The 23,040-nt window shown below is 40.8% G+C and overlaps 3 long non-coding RNA genes across 6 annotated transcripts in view; 1 reads left to right on the top strand and 2 right to left on the bottom strand.

Annotated features, from left to right (window-relative positions):
• The window catches only part of LOC139434840 (uncharacterized), an 89,205-nt gene that overhangs the window by 26,089 nt on the left and 40,076 nt on the right, over positions 1-23,040 (top strand). For 2 of the 3 annotated variants that reach the window (XR_011644149.1, XR_011644150.1), the window contains exon 2: positions 20,869-20,921. The exons of the other annotated variant lie outside the window; for it this stretch is intronic. This is a non-coding gene — a long non-coding RNA (uncharacterized lncRNA). The remainder of the gene's footprint in view (positions 1-20,868; positions 20,922-23,040) is intronic. 3 annotated transcript variants of the gene reach the window in all.
• Positions 469-1,297, bottom strand: LOC117451434 (uncharacterized). The gene is made up of 3 exons (XR_004552650.2): positions 1,209-1,297; positions 866-1,018; positions 469-576 (listed from the first exon to the last, which is right to left on the bottom strand). It is a non-coding gene; the product is annotated as an uncharacterized lncRNA (long non-coding RNA).
• LOC117451444 (uncharacterized) lies at positions 8,780-10,201 on the bottom strand. 2 transcript variants are annotated; one of them, XR_004552654.2, is made up of 4 exons: positions 10,062-10,201; positions 9,766-9,918; positions 9,340-9,476; positions 8,780-8,832 (listed from the first exon to the last, which is right to left on the bottom strand). It is a non-coding gene; the product is annotated as an uncharacterized lncRNA (long non-coding RNA). The 2 variants fall into 2 exon arrangements; XR_004552653.2 differs by having other exon boundaries at positions 10,109-10,201.

Here is a 23,040-nt window from a genome sequence, read left to right as displayed (position 1 = left end):
ACCACACCTATTACTGCACATCAAACATTGGTATGATATATGAAGCTAACAATGTTTCCCATGTTATATCATTCAAGGATAGACTACACTCCTAATGCAACTTTCAGATTATACAGCTTCAAAGCTACCAGGGTTCAGGGACTCTCTGAAGACTCATATACATGTACATAATCTACAGATGTCTTCATACTGTAACATTGCCAATAGGCAAACTTAGATGAATGTCACTATACTGTAGGAGTATAGTGTACCCTTACATGACAATAGGTGCACATGTAAAGGCAGCATACACATATAACAGCCATTGCCTTGTTATTGTTACAGAGATTCAGGGAGATATTGAGGTGGAGCTCCAAGGGACATAACAGACAGAGAGAGAGAGACAGATGTCAGCAGACTGCCAGGGGCCAGTATGTCAGGGGCCGACAATCAAGAGGCCACCTTACCAGAGTGCCAGGAACCAGTCAGTCAGGGGTCAGCTATGAAGAGGCCAGTTTGCCAGGGTCAGGTGCTCCAGGGACCAGACTGCCAAGGGCCAGTTGTGACCGGGCTCACGTGGAGGATCTAATGAGGCAACTGAGAAGGGAGAGATTACTAAGAAAGAGAGCCGAGAGGGCTCTGGTAAACCAGAAGAGGATTCATTCGGCATTACAAAAAAAACACAATTTGATTAATCTAAAGTTTCAAAAATTATTCAACACAGACCAAATTAGAGCACTTGGGCAATCAAAAAAAGGTGGGATACGGTGGGGGAAAGACACCGTGAAAAAAGCAATACAACTAAGGTTCTGTTGTGGCACTACAGGATATAAATGAGAGAGCTGGTCTGCTGGTATTAAAAGAATTTAAAAGGGGTGCACTTTACCGTCCATCAGATGAGGTTTTCACCCTTGTTCAGAACGTGGAGCAGCTGTTCCGTGTGAGGATGAGCGATTCCCTCATGGAGTCCTCAAATGCAGTGTCACAGCTGGAACAAGAAGCCATGTTGCTGGACAGCAACCTGCCCTCATGCCATGACCTGAAGAAAAAAATCCTCTCAACATACATCAGGCTGAGGTTAAGGATTGCATCAAAGTGCATCAGAGCTGAGAGGAAGGATAAACATAAAGGGTATCTTGGCAGCAAGAGTCAGAGTAAGAAGGCAAAGAAGACCCAACAGACCTCTGCACCGAAGGTCATAACATCTAGACCACTGCCAAACACCTTACTCGTTGCCATCGATGTACTTGGCATCTCCATTCCCGGTCCTCCGTCAGCAGCCTCCAGCCTCCTCTTCCTTCAGCAGCAGCACCCTCCAGCAGCAGTACCCTCCTCCAGCAGCATCCTCCGCCAGCAGCAGCAGCAGCAGCAACAGCCATATGAGGCTGACATATGAGGCTGAATAAAAAAAAAGTGCTAATTATTTTTCTTAAAGTGTTTATTTTTGTTAAAAATAAACATTTCGGATGCATGACCATGTTTTAGGCTCATCCTTCATTCACTGCTGTAGAGTAGCCTATTCAGTAGGCTATTATATTTTTAAGACTGAATAATACCTTTGAAGAACAATTATTAAATTAGTGTGTATATTACAATACAAAGGAATCTATCCTAGCATGCCATCAAGCATTAAAAAGTAGCGCTAGGCTAGTTGTACAGTACAGATAAGTTAACACGGAACAGTACAAAAAAAAACTAAGTACAGTCAACATGTCACATAATGAAATGTTAGTATATCCCAAAATGCAATGAAATATTTATCACAAACGCCACCTCATTTCTACTAGTGCTAGCAGTTAAGTCATATCATACAGAAAAAGCCGACTAAGGATGGCTGACATGGTCAGGTTCAGCAGATAAAAACCAAAATAACAATAAAAAACACATAATCAATCTAAATCCTGCTTGTTAGTTAACCAGCATCATTGATATATAAGCTGCTAGCGATTCATTACTGAAATCTTACCTTCAAATCAAAGCTGACGAAGTCGCGCTAGCTAACTAGCAGGCAATGCTAGCAAAATTGGTTGTAACAACCAAGATCAAATATAGATAATTACGCTGTGCATATACAACTGAAGACCAGTATAAGCATCACAAAGGGCCTCTGATACAATATAGACAGTTGACAATTCAAAAGAGTTCGATATTTCAGCAACTTACCTCTGGAACTAATCGACGCGCCGTAATGTAAGTGAATGCGGTCCAACGCCCACATGACAATATGTTGAACTATTTCGATGTCCATACCCCGGAAGTAGGCGCCGCCATTTTTTACAACGGAGGTCTATGGGAGTATCGTAACTCTTAGTATCTCTAGGGCTCTGATCAAGCCTAAAGTATCACCTAAATGCAAAGCATGTAGCAGCTAGCGTGGACGTTAGCCCGACTCCGAGTGCAAGGAACCACACCCTGACCCAACCCACACTCAACCAGATGACTGGTTTCAGGGCCAGGATAAGTAAGTCCACGTATGAGAAAATAACCAACTCCCTGGCTCACTGGATTGCACTCGACTGTAGACCACTTGGAGTAAAATCCATGTGAAAATTGCTTCTCACTGTTCTCAGGTCAAATATGTATATTTGATTAAAAATGCGATTAATTTCGATTCATTAATTACAAAGCCTCTAATTAATTAGATTAATTTTTTAATCGAGTCCCGGCTCTAGTTATAACAGATAACATTCTAAAAGAAACTGAGGTGACATAGAAAGGGACGATAAAGAAAAACCGCTGAAGTAGGATGGAGGAAAGGACAGTAGGAGAATCCTGTTCACCCTCTTACCTGAGACTCATACAACATATCAGCCCAGCATCAACACACTGAGCTTTCAGGTTATTATATCCACTTCACACAAAGTCCAACACCACATGACTTCCGAGGGTTTTATAAATCCAACAAATAAAAGCTTTTAGTCAGGGTTGCCAACTCTCACGCATCTGGCGTGTGACACACGCTTTCACTCTCAATCTCACGCTCCTCACGTCTGCCCAAACTATTCTCACGCCAAAAACAAGAATACCGAGAGACTAGAAACGGTTTTTTGAAAACTTTTGTCAGGTAGTGATCGTCTTGTCTTCTGGCCAATCAGAATCAAAGATAACGGCGTGGTGTTGTTGCAGGAAGTCCCCACGGAGAATACTTTTGCTGTCGTACATCTCTATACGTCGACGTACAACATTACAGTGTTGATTTCTATCAACACGTAATGGAATAAGACCCCACGGTTTGATGATTGATAGGTGTGTGGGCTGTCTTTCATGTTGACACACAGAACAATGGGGGCTAATCCACCCTTATCCACAATGTAAAGTAATTCTACACACAGCCTCTTCCCTTGTCTCTCTGTGAGGAGCAGCAGGTTCAGCTTTCAGAACAAAGTAACAAAAAACTAAAAATGGCATTCATTTTTAAAATAATGGTCGTGTAGTAATGATTTATTTATTTTTCTTCTCAAGAGAGTACCAGAAGTGTAATTTTATGTTAGTATTTTCAAAAAATCACGTGGGGGAGAATCCCCACAGACCCCCCCTGGCAGGGATTGGGCTTTCAGTATGTCAACTCTTTCACCTGTGGGGAATTGCAGGATTGGCTCCAGGTCGCCCTTTTTATTTACTACAAGACAAATGTGCCTTTTTATTTCATACAGTTCCATTTGGATTGAGACGGGGAAATAATCTAAACCTCACGCGTGGCGTTTCACTGTCAAGGGTTAGCCCTACCAGAGATTACCCAACAAAAATACTCTCTCGCAACTGCCGACCCGTATTGCGCAAGCGCAGATCTAAGATCCAGTAGAAATGATAAAAAAGTAAAAGTCTGCTGCTTATTGTTCTACTAGGCCAAAATAGAGTGTGTTAATTAATATGTTTGGCAGTTTGGAGTAAGTCTGTAGATTTGTTTGTGTGTGTGTGTTCATGTATAGGCCTCTCACGATAATTAATTTTGTTGGATACATTTTCCCGGAAATTATTGCGATAAACGATAATATGTCGACCATTTTAGACCCCTGACATAATGATAATATATAATAATAATTCAAGTACATCATTTCAAACTGCTAGTCACATCCTCATGTAAATGGCAATTATCGAGTACATTTTTATTTATATAAGTCAATTAATTGCTTATCAGGCACACAATAAAATAGTGGAAACAAACATGTGTTTGACTTTCATTAGTGAATGAAACTTTGTGCCCTTTATAGTCTGTGTCCAATATTGTGTATTTGTATATTTGTATATATCCTATATATATGCTAAGGTCCCGCTGCTGACACGATAGCAGTCATTTGTGCGCATATGTGTAATTAAACCCATGATATCAAAATCTCACTCCAGCCAGGTACCCAAAGTTGGCAACCCTGTGTTTTAGTTATATGCCGCTTGTACTGTAGCATCAGCTTTGTTCTTGAGCTTTTCATCCAATTTTTGGCTTTTCTGAGAGTGATGTCAAAAGCAAGAGAATCACCAGTAATAAATGATCCGGAAGACAAAAATAGAAACATCCAGACCTTGGATGCAGTTTAAAAATTACATAAGGGTGGCTGGTTCACATTTTCAGTCCACTTGTCGAGTGTGATTTGAACAAGACATAAAACTAAAACTGTAAATTGAAAAAATGTATGTTACCAACACACGCATGGACCATCAATTGTAATCCTTTTGAATGCCTTTGAACATGGAGGGTAGACAATTGTGACCTTTTGGTTTAAAAACTATCTTACAGGTGAATTCACAATCAGCAGGGTAATCAACTTAAAGGTCAAGATGAAAAACAATCTGAGATAAAAAAGGCCCACTGCATACAATCCCTGAAGCTACAAAAGCAGTTAATTAGTATTGGACAACTGATGTAAAAACCATTTTGTACTTACTTCAAAATCCAATTTATCCTCTAATAATGACATTTGATACCTTCATGGTTATTTCCTGCGTTGCAAAACTAAAAAAATTGAGAGGGAATTAACTGTTTTTGGTGTCATCCTTTCATTCAAAGAGCTGCATCATTACAGTTTGCCAGGAAAATGTGCCATCTGTGGACAATGAGAGGTCACTGTGAATGTGGAGAAAACATCCACTTCAGTGCCACAGCGCTGTGCTAGGCAGCAGGAGGACACCGGAAGATTAGAGCACCTGCGCCTGCCAGACTGTCAACGTATTTATACCCAGCACAATAATTTGCACCAGGAATGCACCGTGCCAATGACAAGGAGATCCAGAGGAGGAGGATATTACCATGGTGAGGAAAAGCCGGTCTTGTACAGATTCACATGACCTTCTTCCATCTATCGCATGTTTTCCTGGAAGCCTTCCACAGGGGAGTGAAACAGTGACCATGTGTTTCTCCTCTGCCTGCTGTCACCTTCCCATCAAAGCCAGGATTTAGAACATTATCAGATTGTAATCTGAGTTCAAATGTACATGTATGGAAGTCTTGGCTGTCATGTTGCTCACAAGTTGATAAAAAGTAAAGGTATAAACATATATTTGTGAGGATATTGTATCTCAAAGTGGCATAATGGTCTATATTAAATACAATTTAACAATGAACACCTGGCATAATAACACGTATGTAGTGTCTCTACTTTAAAGAGTCCTCTCCTGCTGATGTTCAGGTGTATATCAGTATATAGTGTCTCTTTAAAGAGTCCTCTCCTGCAGATATCCAGGTGTATATCAGTATGTAGTGTCTTTACTTCAAAGAGTCTCTCCTGCAGATGTCAGGTGTATGTCAGTATGTAGTGTCTCTACTTTAAAGAGTACCTCCCTCACCTTTCACCTGTATTTCCCAGGAGACTCAGGTCCTTCAACGTCTGCAGCACAATATGCACCCACCACAATTGTTGTTCGCACAAGCATAATTGTGCGAACAACAATTGTGGGTGGGGGCATTTTACAAATACAAACAACTATTTACAAAAAAGCAACTATTTACAAAAAAGCAATACAGAACTCTAGTCTAGGGCATCCAGGGGCCTAACCATTTTGAAAAAAACAAGAAGGTTCCTTTGTGAAAGGGACATCCTCTTCATCTGTTTCCTGGGCCCTAAAAAGCAGAGCAAGAATAGGAACAGTGGTGAATAATGGGAGAGAATACAGTTGGGAGCAGACTGAACAGAGGACATAGCAATATTCATGTTAAAATGTTTGCACAATAAATATTATGGCACTTTCGTTTATATTGCATTTTAATAGATCAGTTGTCATACATAGCATTTGGGTGCTCTAATACAGAGGTTCTCAATTGTTTTTCAGCCAAGGACCCCTTGCAAGATAGAGAATACACCAAGGACCCCCTCATTCTGATTTGTGATTTTGGGCTATATAAATACAAATTGACTTGATTTGACATGTATGTCCCTTGGAATAATCTGACGTAGCCTATTTTTTACACTTCTATAGTCTTAGTTATGTGAAAGAACAACACAAGAGAAATGTATTAGAAAGATATTAGATATGTATTACAAATATTTGCACCATCTCAACACAGAATACCCATAACAAAATCAATCAATTAGCTGCAAGTAACACTGTACCTAAACAAAATACATTTCCACACACACACACACACACACACACACACACACACACACACACACACACACACACACACACACACACACACACACACACACCCCCCCAAGTGTTTCACTCTTAGTTAAATGATTTATAAAAGTCTAATCACAAAATAAATGCAGGCTATAAACAATTGACACATGCCTGAATTGCAACATATATCAAGTAAATTGAAAAACAACTGCAACTGCATTGCTCAATCCCAAACCACTACTTGCAATGGCAGCCAGCTCTGGCACTATTTGGAGGTGATGCAAGGCAGTCCATGAAGCTGATTGCTTCTCTCTGCAAGTGAAGACACGCAAGATGTGGGCCCTTAGTGTGTGGGTGGGACCTTGGACAATGCTGCGTGATGTTTAAAGCACTCCAATAGTGACAGAAACTCCAGCGGCAAAGGTGCAGGTGCTGGAGTCCACATGGATGTTAAAATCACCTAGCAGTAGTGTGGAGGAGACATGGAGCAGATTGAGGTGAGAAGCTCAGACAACTCAGACCATGAATGAGGTGGAAGGTTTTGGGGGGGCGGTAGGACGACCTATGCTTTGACGGGGCAGCCACTGAGAAGGCAATGCACTCAAGTGAGATTGTATTCGTCACAAGCAGCTGTTTGACATGGATATCTGCTCTGTGGATGACTGCCAGCCCACCACCACGACCAATGGAGCGGGGCCTGTTGGAGATAAGCATAACCTGGGGGGGGTGGCTAGGTTGAGTGTGAGGAAGTCCTGTTGGTTTTGCCATGTCTCAGTGAGGCAGAGAAAAATCCAATTTCCTATCAATGATGATTTCATTAATAAGTGATGATTTGTTGTTAAGGGAGCGGGTATTTAACAACATGAATGTGTGGGAGTTGTTATATGTTGCAATGGCTGGTAAAACAGTGATGCCATCAACACAGGCCAAGGGCTTCAGGTTAACACCTGCACACGTGTGGTTTGTTGTGATGACGTAAGTGGGGCGGTGACGGGGCGCCGGGACCACACAGTTGGGATAGTGTCAGCTGAGCCGGTGTAAACAAACCCACGTTTGGAACCTCTATGGACATACCTGGGTCTGCCACTCGTAACAGCCCGAGGTATTCAATGACTGACAGACATAGAGGGGGTGTAGTGAAGTGGTTGATCCTAAAAAGTTGCGAGGCAGAGTAACGAAGCATCACAATGGTATGATGCTAACGTTAGCACAGCGTTAGCTGTGGTAGCGGATCGGCCGGGTGAATGCGCTATCAGCCAAGAGTACAGATGAACCAGGACAGCAGGCAGCCTGTCCAGGAAGCGACTCAAGGACGGACAGCACTGAGGAGAGATGGTGGAAGTTGAAGAAGTTTGCCGCAGAGGAATACGGTGGTGGCCAGAGCAGGCTAGCCTGAGCAGGGAGAACTAGGCTAGCTTCTGATCGCCGTCAGACTGGTTGGGTGGAGAGGACCGTTGTTGTGTCTTTTGTGGCAGAACAAAATCAAACAGAAGCTAAGCAGGTGATACAGTGAAGCAGGATCGGGACTCAAAACGGGAAAATGAGATGGAGAATCGGGCTTGTCGTCAGATGGAGCCACTAACGTTAGCGATAGCGTTAGCCCTGAAGCAGGAGCAACATTAGCAGGTGTAGCAGGGTGGACAGGTCGGAAGCGGAGCATCCGTAAAAAGTTGCGATCGAGTGTTACAAAAGTGTCCAGAACAGCGTGTGCAAGCCACTGAACGTATGGAAACTGAGGTAGAAACGTTGGTCCAAAACTCGGCAGATACATTTTTGGACAGAGAAGCGGCGAACAGACAACGCCAGCGTCCTCTCTCTCCAAAAGTGTTGCGTTACAAAGAAAAAAATATATAATGAATCTGAAAACTTTTCACGGACCCCCTGGCAGAGTGCCACGGACCCCGGGGGGTCGCGGACCCCACTTTGAGAACCACTGCTCTAATAGATCCGAGAAGGGGTTCTGGATGTATGGCTTCCCTAAGGACGTAGAGCGAAGGAAGAGATGGATGGCAATGGTCAACAGACAAACCCTGTGTATGACAGAGGACAACAACAGCAGAAAACTCTGTCATGTAAGTAATGTTCACAGAGGTGACATGACTTGTTAACATTTTAAAGGGCATCATATTTCCAAGTGTAGAGAATTATGACTCTTCAATTACATTTGAAGTGTGCAGGGGAAACTGATCAAACCTACCTACCCACAGGTACACTTTGAAGACGACCAATATATTGGTTTTTCAGGAGGAAATTTGAGGTTGAGGCCAGATGCTGTTCCAACAGTATTTATACATCGGCCTAAACCGAAAAGGAGAACATTCACGTCAAGGAGTATGCCTCCAGCTGTCAGGAATAATGACCACACCTATTACTGCACATCAAACATTGGTATGATATATGAAGCTAACAATGTTTCCCATGTTTATATCATTCAAGGATAGACTACACTCCTAATGCAACTTTCAGATTATACAGCTTCAAAGCTACCAGGGTTCAGGGACTCTCTGAAGACTCATATACATGTACATAATCTACAGATGTCTTCATACTGTAACATTGCCAATAGGCAAACTTAGATGAATGTCACTATACTGTAGGAGTATAGTGTACCCTTACATGACAATAGGTGCACATGTAAAGGCAGCATACACATATAACAGCCATTGCCTTGTTATTGTTACAGAGATTCAGGGAGATATTGAGGTGGAGCTCCAAGGGACATAACAGACAGAGAGAGAGAGACAGATGTCAGCAGACTGCCAGGGGCCAGTATGTCAGGGGCCGACAATCAAGAGGCCACCTTACCAGAGATCAGTGTGCCAGGAACCAGTCAGTCAGGGGTCAGCTATGAAGAGGCCAGTTTGCCAGGGTCAGGTGCTCCAGGGACCAGACTGCCAAGGGCCAGTTGTGACCGGGCTCACGTGGAGGATCTAATGAGGCAACTGAGAAGGGAGAGATTACTAAGAAAGAGAGCCGAGAGGGCTCTGGTAAACCAGAAGAGGATTCATTCGGCATTACAAAAAAAACACAATTTGATTAATCTAAAGTTTCAAAAATTATTCAACACAGACCAAATTAGAGCACTTGGGCAATCAAAAAAAGGTGGGATACGGTGGGGGAAAGACACCGTGAAAAAAGCAATACAACTAAGGTTCTGTTGTGGCACTACAGGATATAAATGAGAGAGCTGGTCTGCTGGTATTAAAAGAATTTAAAAGGGGTGCACTTTACCGTCCATCAGATGAGGTTTTCACCCTTGTTCAGAACGTGGAGCAGCTGTTCCGTGTGAGGATGAGCGATTCCCTCATGGAGTCCTCAAATGCAGTGTCACAGCTGGAACAAGAAGCCATGTTGCTGGACAGCAACCTGCCCTCATGCCATGACCTGAAGAAAAAAATCCTCTCAACATACATCAGGCTGAGGTTAAGGATTGCATCAAAGTGCATCAGAGCTGAGAGGAAGGATAAACATAAAGGGTATCTTGGCAGCAAGAGTCAGAGTAAGAAGGCAAAGAAGACCCAACAGACCTCTGCACCGAAGGTCATAACATCTAGGCCACTGCCAAACACCTTACTCGTTGCCATCGATGTACTTGGCATCTCCATTCCCGGTCCTCCGTCAGCAGCCTCCAGCCTCCTCTTCCTTCAGCAGCAGCACCCTCCAGCAGCAGTACCCTCCTCCAGCAGCATCCTCCGCCAGCAGCAGCAGCAGCAGCAACAGCCATATGAGGCTGACATATGAGGCTGAATAAAAAAAAAGTGCTAATTATTTTTCTTAAAGTGTTTATTTTGTTAAAAATAAACATTTCGGATGCATGACCATGTTTTAGGCTCATCCTTCATTCACTGCTGTAGAGTAGCCTATTCAGTAGGCTATTATATTTTTAAGACTGAATAATACCTTTGAAGAACAATTATTAAATTAGTGTGTATATTACAATACAAAGGAATCTATCCTAGCATGCCATCAAGCATTAAAAAGTAGCGCTAGGCTAGTTGTACAGTACAGATAAGTTAACACGGAACAGTACAAAAAAAAACTAAGTACAGTCAACATGTCACATAATGAAATGTTAGTATATCCCAAAATGCAATGAAATATTTATCACAAACGCCACCTCATTTCTACTAGTGCTAGCAGTTAAGTCATATCATACAGAAAAAGCCGACTAAGGATGGCTGACATGGTCAGGTTCAGCAGATAAAAACCAAAATAACAATAAAAACACATAATCAATCTAAATCCTGCTTGTTAGTTAACCAGCATCATTGATATATAAGCTGCTAGCGATTCATTACTGAAATCTTACCTTCAAATCAAAGCTGACGAAGTCGCGCTAGCTAACTAGCAGGCAATGCTAGCAAAATTGGTTGTAACAACCAAGATCAAATATAGATAATTACGCTGTGCATATACAACTGAAGACCAGTATAAGCATCACAAAGGGCCTCTGATACAATATAGACAGTTGACAATTCAAAAGAGTTCGATATTTCAGCAACTTACCTCTGGAACTAATCGACGCGCCGTAATGTAAGTGAATGCGGTCCAACGCCCACATGACAATATGTTGAACTATTTCGATGTCCATACCCCGGAAGTAGGCGCCGCCATTTTTTACAACGGAGGTCTATGGGAGTATCGTAACTCTTAGTATCTCTAGGGCTCTGATCAAGCCTAAAGTATCACCTAAATGCAAAGCATGTAGCAGCTAGCGTGGACGTTAGCCCGACTCCGAGTGCAAGGAACCACACCCTGACCCAACCCACACTCAACCAGATGACTGGTTTCAGGGCCAGGATAAGTAAGTCCACGTATGAGAAAATAACCAACTCCCTGGCTCACTGGATTGCACTCGACTGTAGACCACTTGGAGTAAAATCCATGTGAAAATTGCTTCTCACTGTTCTCAGGTCAAATATGTATATTTGATTAAAAATGCGATTAATTTCGATTCATTAATTACAAAGCCTCTAATTAATTAGATTAATTTTTTTAATCGAGTCCCGGCTCTAGTTATAACAGATAACATTCTAAAAGAAACTGAGGTGACATAGAAAGGGACGATAAAGAAAAACCGCTGAAGTAGGATGGAGGAAAGGACAGTAGGAGAATCCTGTTCACCCTCTTACCTGAGACTCATACAAACATATCAGCCCAGCATCAACACACTGAGCTTTCAGGTTATTATATCCACTTCACACAAAGTCCAACACCACATGACTTCCGAGGGTTTTATAAATCCAACAAATAAAAGCTTTTAGTCAGGGTTGCCAACTCTCACGCATCTGGCGTGTGACACACGCTTTCACTCTCAATCTCACGCTCTCACGCTGCCCAAACTATTCTCACGCCAAAAACAAGAATACCGAAGACTAGAAACGGTTTTGAAAACTTTTGTCAGGTAGTGATCGTCTTGTCTTCTGGCCAATCAGAATCAAGATAACGGCGTGGTGTTGTTGCAGGAAGTCCCCACGGAGAATACTTTTGCTGTCGTACATCTCTATACGTCGATACAACATTACGTGTTGATTTCTATCAACACGTAATGGAATAAGACCCCACGGTTTGATGATTGATAGGTGTGTGGGCTGTCTTTCATGTTGACACACAGAACAATGGGGGCTATCCACCCTTATCCACAATGTAAAGTAATTCACACAGCCTCTTCCCTCTTCTCTCTGTGAGGAGCAGCAGGTTCAGCTTTCAGAACAAAGTAACAAAAAACTAAAATGGCATTCATTTTTTAAAATATGTCGTGTAGTAATAGATTTATTTATTTTTCTTCTCAAGAGAGTACCAGAATGTGTATTTTATGTTAGTATTTCAAAAAATCACGTGGGGGAGAATCCCCACAGACCCCCCTGCAGGGATTGGGCTTTCAGTATGTCAACTCTTTCACCTGTGGGGAAATTGCAGGATTGGCTCCAGGTCGCCCTTTTTATTTACTACAAGACCAATGTGCCTTTTTATTTCATACAGTTCAATTTGGATTGAGACAGGGAAATAATCTAAACCTCACGCGTGGCGTTTCACTGTCAAGGGTTAGCCCTACCATAGATTACCCAACAAAAATACTCTCTCGCAATTGCGCAAGCGCAGATCTAAGATCCAGTAGAAATGATAAAAAAGTAAAGTCTGCTGCTTATTGTTCTACTAGGTCAAAATAGAGTGTGTTAATTAATATGTTTGGCAGTTTGGAGTAAGTCTGTAGATTTGTTTGTGTGTGTGTGTGTGTCATGTAGGCCTCTCACGATAATTAATTTTGTTGGATACATTTTCCCGGAAATTATTGCGATAAACGATAATATTGTCGACCATTTCAGACCCCTGACATAATGATAATATATAATAATAATTCAAGTACATCATTTCAAACTGCTAGTCACATCCTCATGTAAATGGCAAGTTATCGAGTACATTTTTATTTATATAAGTCAATTAATTGCTTATCAGGCACACAATAAAATAGTGGAAACAAACATGTGTTTGACTTTCATTAGTGAATGAAACTTTGTGCCCTTTATAGTCTGTGTCCAATATTGTGTATTTGTATATATTGTGTATATATCCTATATATATGCTAAGGTCCCGCTGCTGACACGATCGCAGTCATTTTGTGCGCATATGTGTAATTAAACCCATGATATCAAAATCTCACTCCAGCCAGGTACCCAAAGTTGGCAACCCTGTTTTAGTTATATGCCGCTTGTACTGTAGCATCAGCTTTGTTCTTGAGCTTTTCATCCAATTTTTGGCTTTTCTGAGAGTGATGTCAAAAGCAAGAGAATCACCAGTAATAAATGATCCGGAAGACAAAAATAGAAACATCCAGACCTTGGATGCAGTTTAAAAATTACATAAGGGTGGCTGGTTCACATTTTCAGTCCACTTGTCGAGTGTGATTTGAACAAGACATAAAACTAAAACTGTAAATTGAAAAAATGTATGTTACCAACACACGCATGGACCATCAATTGTAATCCTTTTGAATGCCTTTGAACATGGAGGGTAGACAATTGTGACCTTTTGGTTTAAAAACTATCTTACAGGTGAATTCACAATCAGCAGGGTAATCAACTTAAAGGTCAAGATGAAAAACAATCTGAGATAAAAAAGGCCCACTGCATACAATCCCTGAAGCTACAAAAGCAGTTAATTAGTATTGGACAACTGATGTAAAAACCATTTTGTACTTACTTCAAAATCCAATTTATCCTCTAATAATGACATTTGATACCTTCATGGTTATTTTCCTGCGTTGCAAAACTAAAAAAATTGAGAGGGAATTAACTGTTTTTGGTGTCATCCTTTCATTCAAAGAGCTGCATCATTACAGTTTGCCAGGAAAATGTGCCATCTGTGGACAATGAGAGGTCACTGTGAATGTGGAGAAAACATCCACTTCAGTGCCACAGCGCTGTGCTAGGCAGCAGGAGGACACCGGAAGATTAGAGCACCTGCGCCTGCCAGACTGTCAACGTATTTATACCCAGCACAATAATTTGCACCAGGAATGCACCGTGCCAATGACAAGGAGATCCAGAGGAGGAGGATATTACCATGGTGAGGAAAAGCCGGTCTTGTACAGATTCACATGACCTTCTTCCATCTATCGCATGTTTTCCTGGAAGCCTTCCACAGGGGAGTGAAACAGTGACCATGTGTTTTCTCCTCTGCCTGCTGTCACCTTCCCATCAAAGCCAGGATTTAGAACATTATCAGATTGTAATCTGAGTTCAAATGTACATGTATGGAAGTCTTGGCTGTCATGTTGCTCACAAGTTGATAAAAAGTAAAGGTATAAACATATATTTGTGAGGATATTTGTATCTCAAAGTGGCATAATGGTCTATATTAAATACAATTTAACAATGAACACCTGGCATAATAACACGTATGTAGTGTCTCTACTTTAAAGAGTCCTCTCCTGCTGATGTTCAGGTGTATATCAGTATATAGTGTCTCTTTAAAGAGTCCTCTCCTGCAGATATCCAGGTGTATATCAGTATGTAGTGTCTTTACTTCAAAGAGTCCTCTCCTGCAGATGTCCAGGTGTATGTCAGTATGTAGTGTCTCTACTTTAAAGAGTGCTCTCCTGCAGATGTCCAGGTATATATCAGTATGTATTGTAGTGTCTCTACTTTAAAGAGTCCTCTCCTGCTGATGGGCTGGACTGGGACAATAAGTCAGGCGGGAATTATACACCCAGCCAGGCCACTACCAGTTTTCTTTTGTGCCATTTTCCTGGATTTATTTGTCAATATATACAGTGTTGCTGTGCAAATCTATTTAGGCGTTGCTGTGCACATTTAGGAACCTATCCATGTGAACATATTTTAAGTGGAGGTGGACCTGAACATTTGAAATCCTCTAGGGGGGTCCGGGGGCATGCTCCCCCGGTAAGATTTTTCTTTTTAATGTTGGACTTAAATGCATCAATCTGGTGCACTTTGAGGGGGAAATAAAGAGACAATACCCATATGAAACAGAACTGTATACATTTAAATAATCATAACATCATAAGTACATGGCCATAACCAATAACATACCATATCCAATATGAAAAAACATTGAAACCTTTTTATTTATTTGTTTTTGGTTCATTTATAGTTGTGAGTGTGTCTGGGCTCCTGAATCAGCCTCACCCTTCCCCCCCCCTATCCCCCTGCTCCTCTTTGAGGCAGCAGCAAAGACTAGTTTTAGCTCTCAACAAGTTTATAAAGTTTATCTTACCTTTTTTCACCTAGTTAACATTTTATTTTTTATTATTCATGCATATTTTACTAATCACTCCCCCTTCAAATGGAAATATGTGTTTACATAAATGGTGACCAAACCGTTTGAGACCCACAGAGAACTTAGACTAAGTTAACTATCTAAACACTCAGAGTCCTTTACCTCACCTGAGCTGAAGTTATCAGTCTCTCAGTCTGACAGCAGAGGACTCTCACCCCACCTTGTTGACCAACCCAGTCTCACGGCATTTCGTGTTCACCAACATGATTTTTAATCTATTGATTCGTGTTCACCAACACGATTTGCCCCTTTTTTTCGTGTTGCACAGCACGATTTTAAAAGCAATGTATTTCTACTGGTAATGTGTTTCGTGCCTGCAGGCTGCAGCACGTCTTTTTCTCCGGTCGGGTCGTGGAAGACCGGAAGCTGTGTGGTTCATAAAAACATGTTCTTACTCAATATCAACCCACAGTTATTGCTTTTATTTTAAATCGTATAATTTCGGACTTTTGTTGCCGTCTGTGAGGAAAAGAAATGGGGCTCAGAGCCTCAGGATACTGAAATCTGTATTTTTTAAATCTGTTTTTCCTTCTAATTTGTTATTCTTTTCAAAATAACACACTGTTATTTGCTCACCAATAACACACAATTATCCTTGCTTTTATTTATTGGTTTAATTCCATAATCTCGGGCTTTTTTGGCGTCCGTCAGGAACTGAATTTCAAAATAAATATAACCGGAAACAGACGTAGGCATTTCGAGCGATTACCCAAGATCTTCAGCTATGGTTTTAAGCTCGCTGATTGGATGTGTTAGCCGCAATGCATGCTGGGATTTGGTGTTTATATTATATGAAATCCGGAAAACATTTTAAAAGAATAAAATAATACTTAATTCCGAGTGTTCTTGCTTTTCTCTTTGAAAGTCATCACATAACGGCATTGTAATACACGGTTCGGCTGCATTACATATTACAGATCTGCCGTAGTTCTTTATTTAGAGAGCCCTGATGAGAAGACCTTTGGAAAAACTGGAAGAAATGCCGCCGAAACTGAATACTTGACGTGGATCATAAATATATCAACAATTAAACAACATCTTCAATTTCTCTTCACACAATACGTCTCCTTGCAGTATCAACACTAATTCGGCTGACTTTTACATTTGATCTAATTCATAGATAGGTTATATTTACACCATAACGGTGCACAGCTGATATAAAAGGACTGTAGTTTTTAAAGATATTACTGATTTTCTTTGAATGTAAGAATGTAAATACTGAGTCTGAAATAGTATAGCAATATGCTGTAAAATTATGTGAAAGCATGCATAAAACTATACATCTTCAGATGTTGTACATACACACTAATAATACAAAGTTATTATGGCTGTGTGTACCTTGTGTACACCTCCTAGTGGTTAAAGCACGTTATTGAATTATTGTTTTTATGTGTTATATTTGATTACAAAAATATTAAGAGTACATACTTTCATAGGGGGAAAGTATAAATATAGAAATATAGAATATAAAAAATCAAGAAGATACTATAAGTGATCTCTACAATAAAACAGTTTAGTGCAGGATGTACAAAGATATTAATAGGAGGAGGTGCAAAACATAAAAACGGATTAACCTTTAATAACAGATTAAGGTCTTCTTTTAAATAAGAAAAAAGGAGGTACACACATATTGATAGATGTCTTGTAATGCACTGTTGAGGAACCTGTGACCCAAGTTTTTCATTCATTGCATAACAACACCGTAGTTGTGTATGATATGTCAATAAACCTTTGAAAATCTTGAAAGGGATGTGCAAAATAGCCATAATATACAGTCTTTAATTAACTATTAGTAGAGAATAACGAGTAATGAATATACTTTATTTCTTGTTTCCATTCATGTCAATTGCAGATACATGTTTAGTCTTCTCAAGCACCAACTATCAAATATCTCTCCTGATTGTTGGCACTTGACAATCACCTTACCTGAATTTTACTCAGGTGTAACTAAAGTCTGATTTAAGGGTTGTTTATATTTCACATAATTAATCAGAATCTGCAAAGTAACTCAAATAAATGCAGTGGAGTAAAAATACCAGGTTAACCTCTGAATTGTAGTGGAGTAGAATTACAAAGTAGCAATGAGCTGTCATGTGGGTATATATTAATGCTATATATTAATGCTGCGCATTATGGACAGCGATTTTCACCCATTTATTAATTATATCTTTTACATTTGATAACACCAATGTGTTTAATACTGGCAACTTCTAATTGTGGGAAAAACGAAAATGTTCAGGAGACGTCCCATAGAACATTTTGCGAAACACAATAGCCAGCATGTGTAGTTCTGGGGGGGTGTTCGATTCCAGTTTTGGATAGTCTGGCGTGGTTTCGTTCCATTTCCAAATGTCCCTTATAGGCCTACGTCTGTTTCCGGTTATTTTTATTTTGAAATTCAGTTCCTGACGGACACCAAAAAAGCCCGAGATTATAGAATAAAACCAATAAAGAAAAGCAAGGATAATTGTGCGTTATTGGTGAGTAAATAACAGTGTGTTATTTTGAAAACAATAACAAATTAGAAGGAAAAAATATTTAAAAATACAGATTTCAGTATCCTGAGGCTCTGAGCCCCATTTCTTTTCCTCACAGACGGCAACAAAAGTCCGAAATTATACGATTTAAAATAAAAGCAATAATTGTGGCTTGATATTGAGTAAGAACATGTTTTTATGAACCACACAGCTTCCGGTCTTCCACGACCCGACCGGAGAAAAATACGTGCTGCAGGCAGTAGAAATACATTGCTTTTAAAATCGTGCTGTGCAACACGAAAAAAAGGGGAAAATCGTGTTGGTGAACACGAATCAATAGATTAAAAATCGTGTTGGTGAACACGAAATGCCGTGAGACTGGGTTGTGTTGACAGCTCATTATATCCGTTAGCGCAGCTAGCTAGCACCAGATGCTAACAACAACAATACACGTAACCGGTGCGCGTGCTTTCTCTCTCGCTCGCTAGCGCCACCCATACACACCCTCCCGAGCTTGAATGAGACACAGAGACCAATCGAGAGCATTATGATCTGTATGAAAGTGGCCATGTCGGCAGGCCACATCATGTAGACAGCCAGTCACCCTCTGTGAGGCAGAGTCAGACCCACATTTGCTCAGCGTTGCGTTCACAATACATACATTAAAAAAAGAAATTCCTCAGGCCAGCAGGCCACTTAACAGGCCAGGCCATCGGGAAACCTCCCGGTCCTCCCGATGGCCAGTCCGGGCCTGTGTTCAGGTGTATATCAGTATCTCTACTTTAAAGAGTCCTCTCCTGCTGATGTCCAGGTGTATATCAGTATGTAGTGTCTCTACTTTAAAGAGTCCTCTCCTGCTGATGTTTAGGTGTATATCAGTATGTAGTGTCTCTACTTTAAAGAGTCCTCTCCTGCTGATATTCAGGTGTATATCAGTATGTACAGTCTCTACTTTAAAAAGTCCTCTCCTGCAGCTCCAGGTGTATATCAGTATGCAGTGTCTCTACATTAAAGAGTCATCTTGCTGATGTACAGGTGTATATTAGTATGTAGTGTCTCTACTTAAAGAGTTATCTCATGCTGATGTCCAGGTGTATTTCAGTATATAAAAAAGACATCCCTGTCCCCCTCTGAAACCTATATTTATTTTGTATTTGTAACTCTCATATTACCAGGTCAAAGTTAATAGTATAATTTATTTTAAGACACTATTTATTTGAGTAGTCCATTGATACTTATTTGTACTTTGACTCCACTGTATTTATTTAACAGCCAAAGTTACTTTTCCATTACTTCATCAAACATCAGTGTTGTGTGGCATTGTTCTAGAGACTAAAGCACTCGAGAGTGTTTGAATAAAATGTGCATTAAAGTAACATTTAATGCATCAATAATAATGATCCAGCTAATATAATAATACACTCACAGCGGCCAATTTTGCAGAATTAGTGTTGTTACTTTTGCATTTTGCGGGCTAATTAAGACAAAATACTCAAACTCAGAAAATAATGTCTCACTTACGAACACATTTCCATTCAAGTCCCTCGAGCTGATGAATAAACATAAATCATGGATTTTAGATTAGGTTCACCTCACCAATGTTAGTGCCATGAAAAATGTATCTAATTGTTATTAAAAAAATGGGTCTATTCACGAGGCGTCTCTGATCTGCCATCACAGAGGTTTGGGAACTTAGATAAGGACAGAAAAAGATGGAGATCATGTTAAAAATGCATAATAATAGATGCCGACGATGGTCTCCCATGTCCCTACAAGGTTTTGAAGAAACCACACCACGCTAGTTCCTCCTGTTGCTTTTGAGAGACTACACAAATATATTGCACAGCCACAATTCACACTTCTATATCTAAATTACTTTATGCAGTTCAAGATACAAGTTACGAGAGACATGTCTGTGTACTTCACAGAGTTGATACTCCAATATTGACACATAGAATATTCACACATAGAAAAAAATAGCAAAACATTTTGAAAATATGACCAATGCTATATATGTCTCCCCAGTATTAAATATAAAACAAGTCACATTTATCACTATTAAATTCATGTTCTGATAACAAATTAACACTGTATCTTATTTTTTTAATATCAGCAAAGTCTATAAAAACACTTATACTGTTAGCACCACATACTGCATGCACATCTAGCAGCTTGGTTGATTAGTGCATCAGTTCGTTTAAAATTCCAGCTAAACCACGTATACAGTACTTAATGTGTCACAGTGAGAGAGTGAATAGGGGAGTATTTGCTGCCTATTAGTCAGCCTTTTTGAATTAATAGACATCCTGTCCTTTGGCTCTCCTTTGAAAAGAGAAAAGCCTCGAGGTAGAGAGGAGGCAGAGGCGGCTAAAGACATTGTAATTAGTTATTGAGTGGAGAAGGTGCCTGCTGCAGTGGACAATGTCAGCCGGTGTAACATGAGCGATTCGATGTGTGGGTGACATTATTCTACTCGCTTTCTGTCACCGCTCAAAAGACCTATGGCAGTTTTAGATAGTGTCAGGCTGTCAGGCTTTGGCTGTCAATCAACAACATTCTCAAATCCAAATTGGGAAAACAAAGCTTAACCTTCAGATCAATAAACCTTTGTGATAATAGATCCATAGTTTCCTGCAGACAGGCTAAAAGAGATTTTCGAACATTTCAAACAAGCCAGCCCAAAGTTCTAAAAGTAAAGATTTATGAGTCTAGCAAAAGAGCAGTATATGTTCAGCTCAATGAATCGAAATACCAGGAACATTGGAGTAGCAATAGGCAATTGTTGGCAGCCACGTTTGTTATGCAGAGAGGAGAGGGGGGGAGTTGAGTGGTGAGAACAGGTGGGAGGCTTGTTTCTGTGTGCAAGGCAAGCAGGCATGTGCACAGGTGCGGTATAGAAATATTCATTCAGGTTGTGTTCGTCCATGTGGATGAATTTGTCATGTGTCCCAGAGGTGCACTAGTGCAAAGGAGAGAAATGTGCGGTGTTGGCAGAGTGGATGTGTCTAATGGCTGATGCTCAGACTCTAGTAATGTTTCTGTTTCCCCCTTGGCTCAGGGATGGACAGTGATCACAGGGAACAACAGGAGAGGCTCCCTGAGCAGTGAAAGGTAAGATTTTCAATCTAAGCTGCAGTACTTTCTGGGGCAGCTTGTATTTATAGAAAGTCTCATTCTGCATGGGCCTTAAAATGGATTTACATTACACTATTAAACAGGAGACGACTGTTCGTATTAAATGTTTATCTAACAGTAATTTACCTTTTCTTTCTACAAAGACAATAATCGTTCTCTAACATTAAAGGTTATGATATCATAATTATTATGACCAAAATGTCCACTATGGTGCCACTTTCTAGAAAAGGCACCAAATATAGGATTTAAAAGTAACAAATGACTTTCGTAATGGTTAAACAATACTAATGGGGTATATATATATATATATATATATAGTTATAAGTTAGTTTTCCAGGTTGTAAAATTCTCCTGTTTGTCATGCCTGCAAATGTTAGTATGTCATGGATCAACTTTTCAATACGCCATCAAGTCGGCAGTTTTGAATGTTTACATAATGTTAATATATATTTTTGGCCTCCATTAGGAATTTTCTTCTTGAGTCATTGGCTGCATCTCAGGTCGGTTAAATGGAATCCTTGCGTCCCTCACTTGTGTTGTTTCCCTGCGTTTAGTCCCTCCCACCAGGGAAGCATGGAGAGACACAAGGAAACAACGAGAAGCAGGGAAATTAGTTTTAAGAGCAATGGGACGTCCTTTCCCCCGGAGCGTCACGTGAAGACACCGCACAGCTGATGTCTGACAGCAGGGTTGCAGTCGGATAATCCAAAAATCAGCTCCTAACGTTTAACCCTATCGTCTATTCCTTGACCTCTGAGTGAAACGTCATGGGGTTAAGGGATAGTGGATAGGAGAATTCAAAAGGACTTAGGAGAAGAGACTGCGGCCCAATCCCAAACCACTCCCTCGACCCTACCCCTCTGTGATGGAGTGAACTCCGTCTGTAGCCACACTTGCAGCTCAACGAGGCTCCCTCCTGTCAGATGGAGGGATACAGCAGCAAGTTTTGGGACGGCCTCCCCTCTCTCCAGCAGAAACAGGAAATGCCGTAACTGTATCTAACAACGGTTTCAAATCAGCATCTCTTAGACAAAAAGTTTAAATGAATAACTCAAATAAAACTCCAAACATCTTTTATTGTGTTTCAAAGCTCTTTTAGTTTTAAACCTGATGTTTATAAGCTTCTTAGTTTTTGCAACGGTCTGTAAATATACACAACTTTATAATAAAATGCACACAATTACCTTTTTCTAGACTAAACACAGGTATGATCCTAAGTTAAAAACATATGAGGTTATTATGAGGTTGTTAACATCGCAATTTATCAGTGGATGTTGGATAGTGGATAGGAGAATTCAAAAGGACTTAGGAGAAGAGACTGCGGTACTTTAGAGAATCCGAATGCACTTTCACTATCCGACGTGTTTATGATGCGCCAGCGGACGTCATGAATGTGCGTCTGCTGCTGTAGGGAAACTATGGAAACTATAGGTTACTTACGTAACCCCAGTCCTCAGAGTAACATGAAGTGAGATGTCTCACTATGGGATGCGCCTCATCGCGGAGCAAACAGAAGCATCAATCTCATTACGCCAATCCCGATTGGCTGGTGATCTTGACGTCAACGTCAGGGGAAATCACCCCCTATAAGTAGCTTGCGCCACGACGCATGCGTCATTCAAAATAAGCACCTCTTCTCGCTTCACCATAGCAAGGAGGGCCGTCTGGTGAGACATCTCACTTCATGTTACTCTTGAGAACTGGGGTTACGTAAGTAACCTATAGTTCTCATTCATAACACTCCGTTCGATGTCTCACTATGGGATATTGTAGCTCCCGTATTGCCAGACGAGCTTATCTCGAAGACCACCGACCAACCGGAATTTAACAGGTGGAGTCCCGACTCAACAAGGTGCCCAGCACTGCTCGGGCCACGCTTGGAGCGGATACGCCCAGCCTGTAAAAGCAGACAACAGTGAGCGGCGAAGACCCGCTTGCCGCTGCACAGATGTCTTGGATGGGAGACATCCTGGACAGAGCCCAGGATGCAGCCAGACCCTGATTTGAAAGAGCTCGCGGACCCGAAGGTGCCTGCAAACTCTGACTCGTAAGGGTCTCAAAGCAATAGCTTCCACACGACAGTGGGAGAGCCGTT

This window comes from Pseudochaenichthys georgianus, chromosome 1 (genome assembly GCF_902827115.2).
Source record: "Pseudochaenichthys georgianus chromosome 1, fPseGeo1.2, whole genome shotgun sequence".
Classification (NCBI taxonomy): Eukaryota; Metazoa; Chordata; class Actinopteri; order Perciformes; family Channichthyidae; genus Pseudochaenichthys; species Pseudochaenichthys georgianus.
The sequence above is the reverse complement of the archived record's forward strand: the minus strand, read 5'-3'. Positions and strand labels throughout refer to the sequence as shown.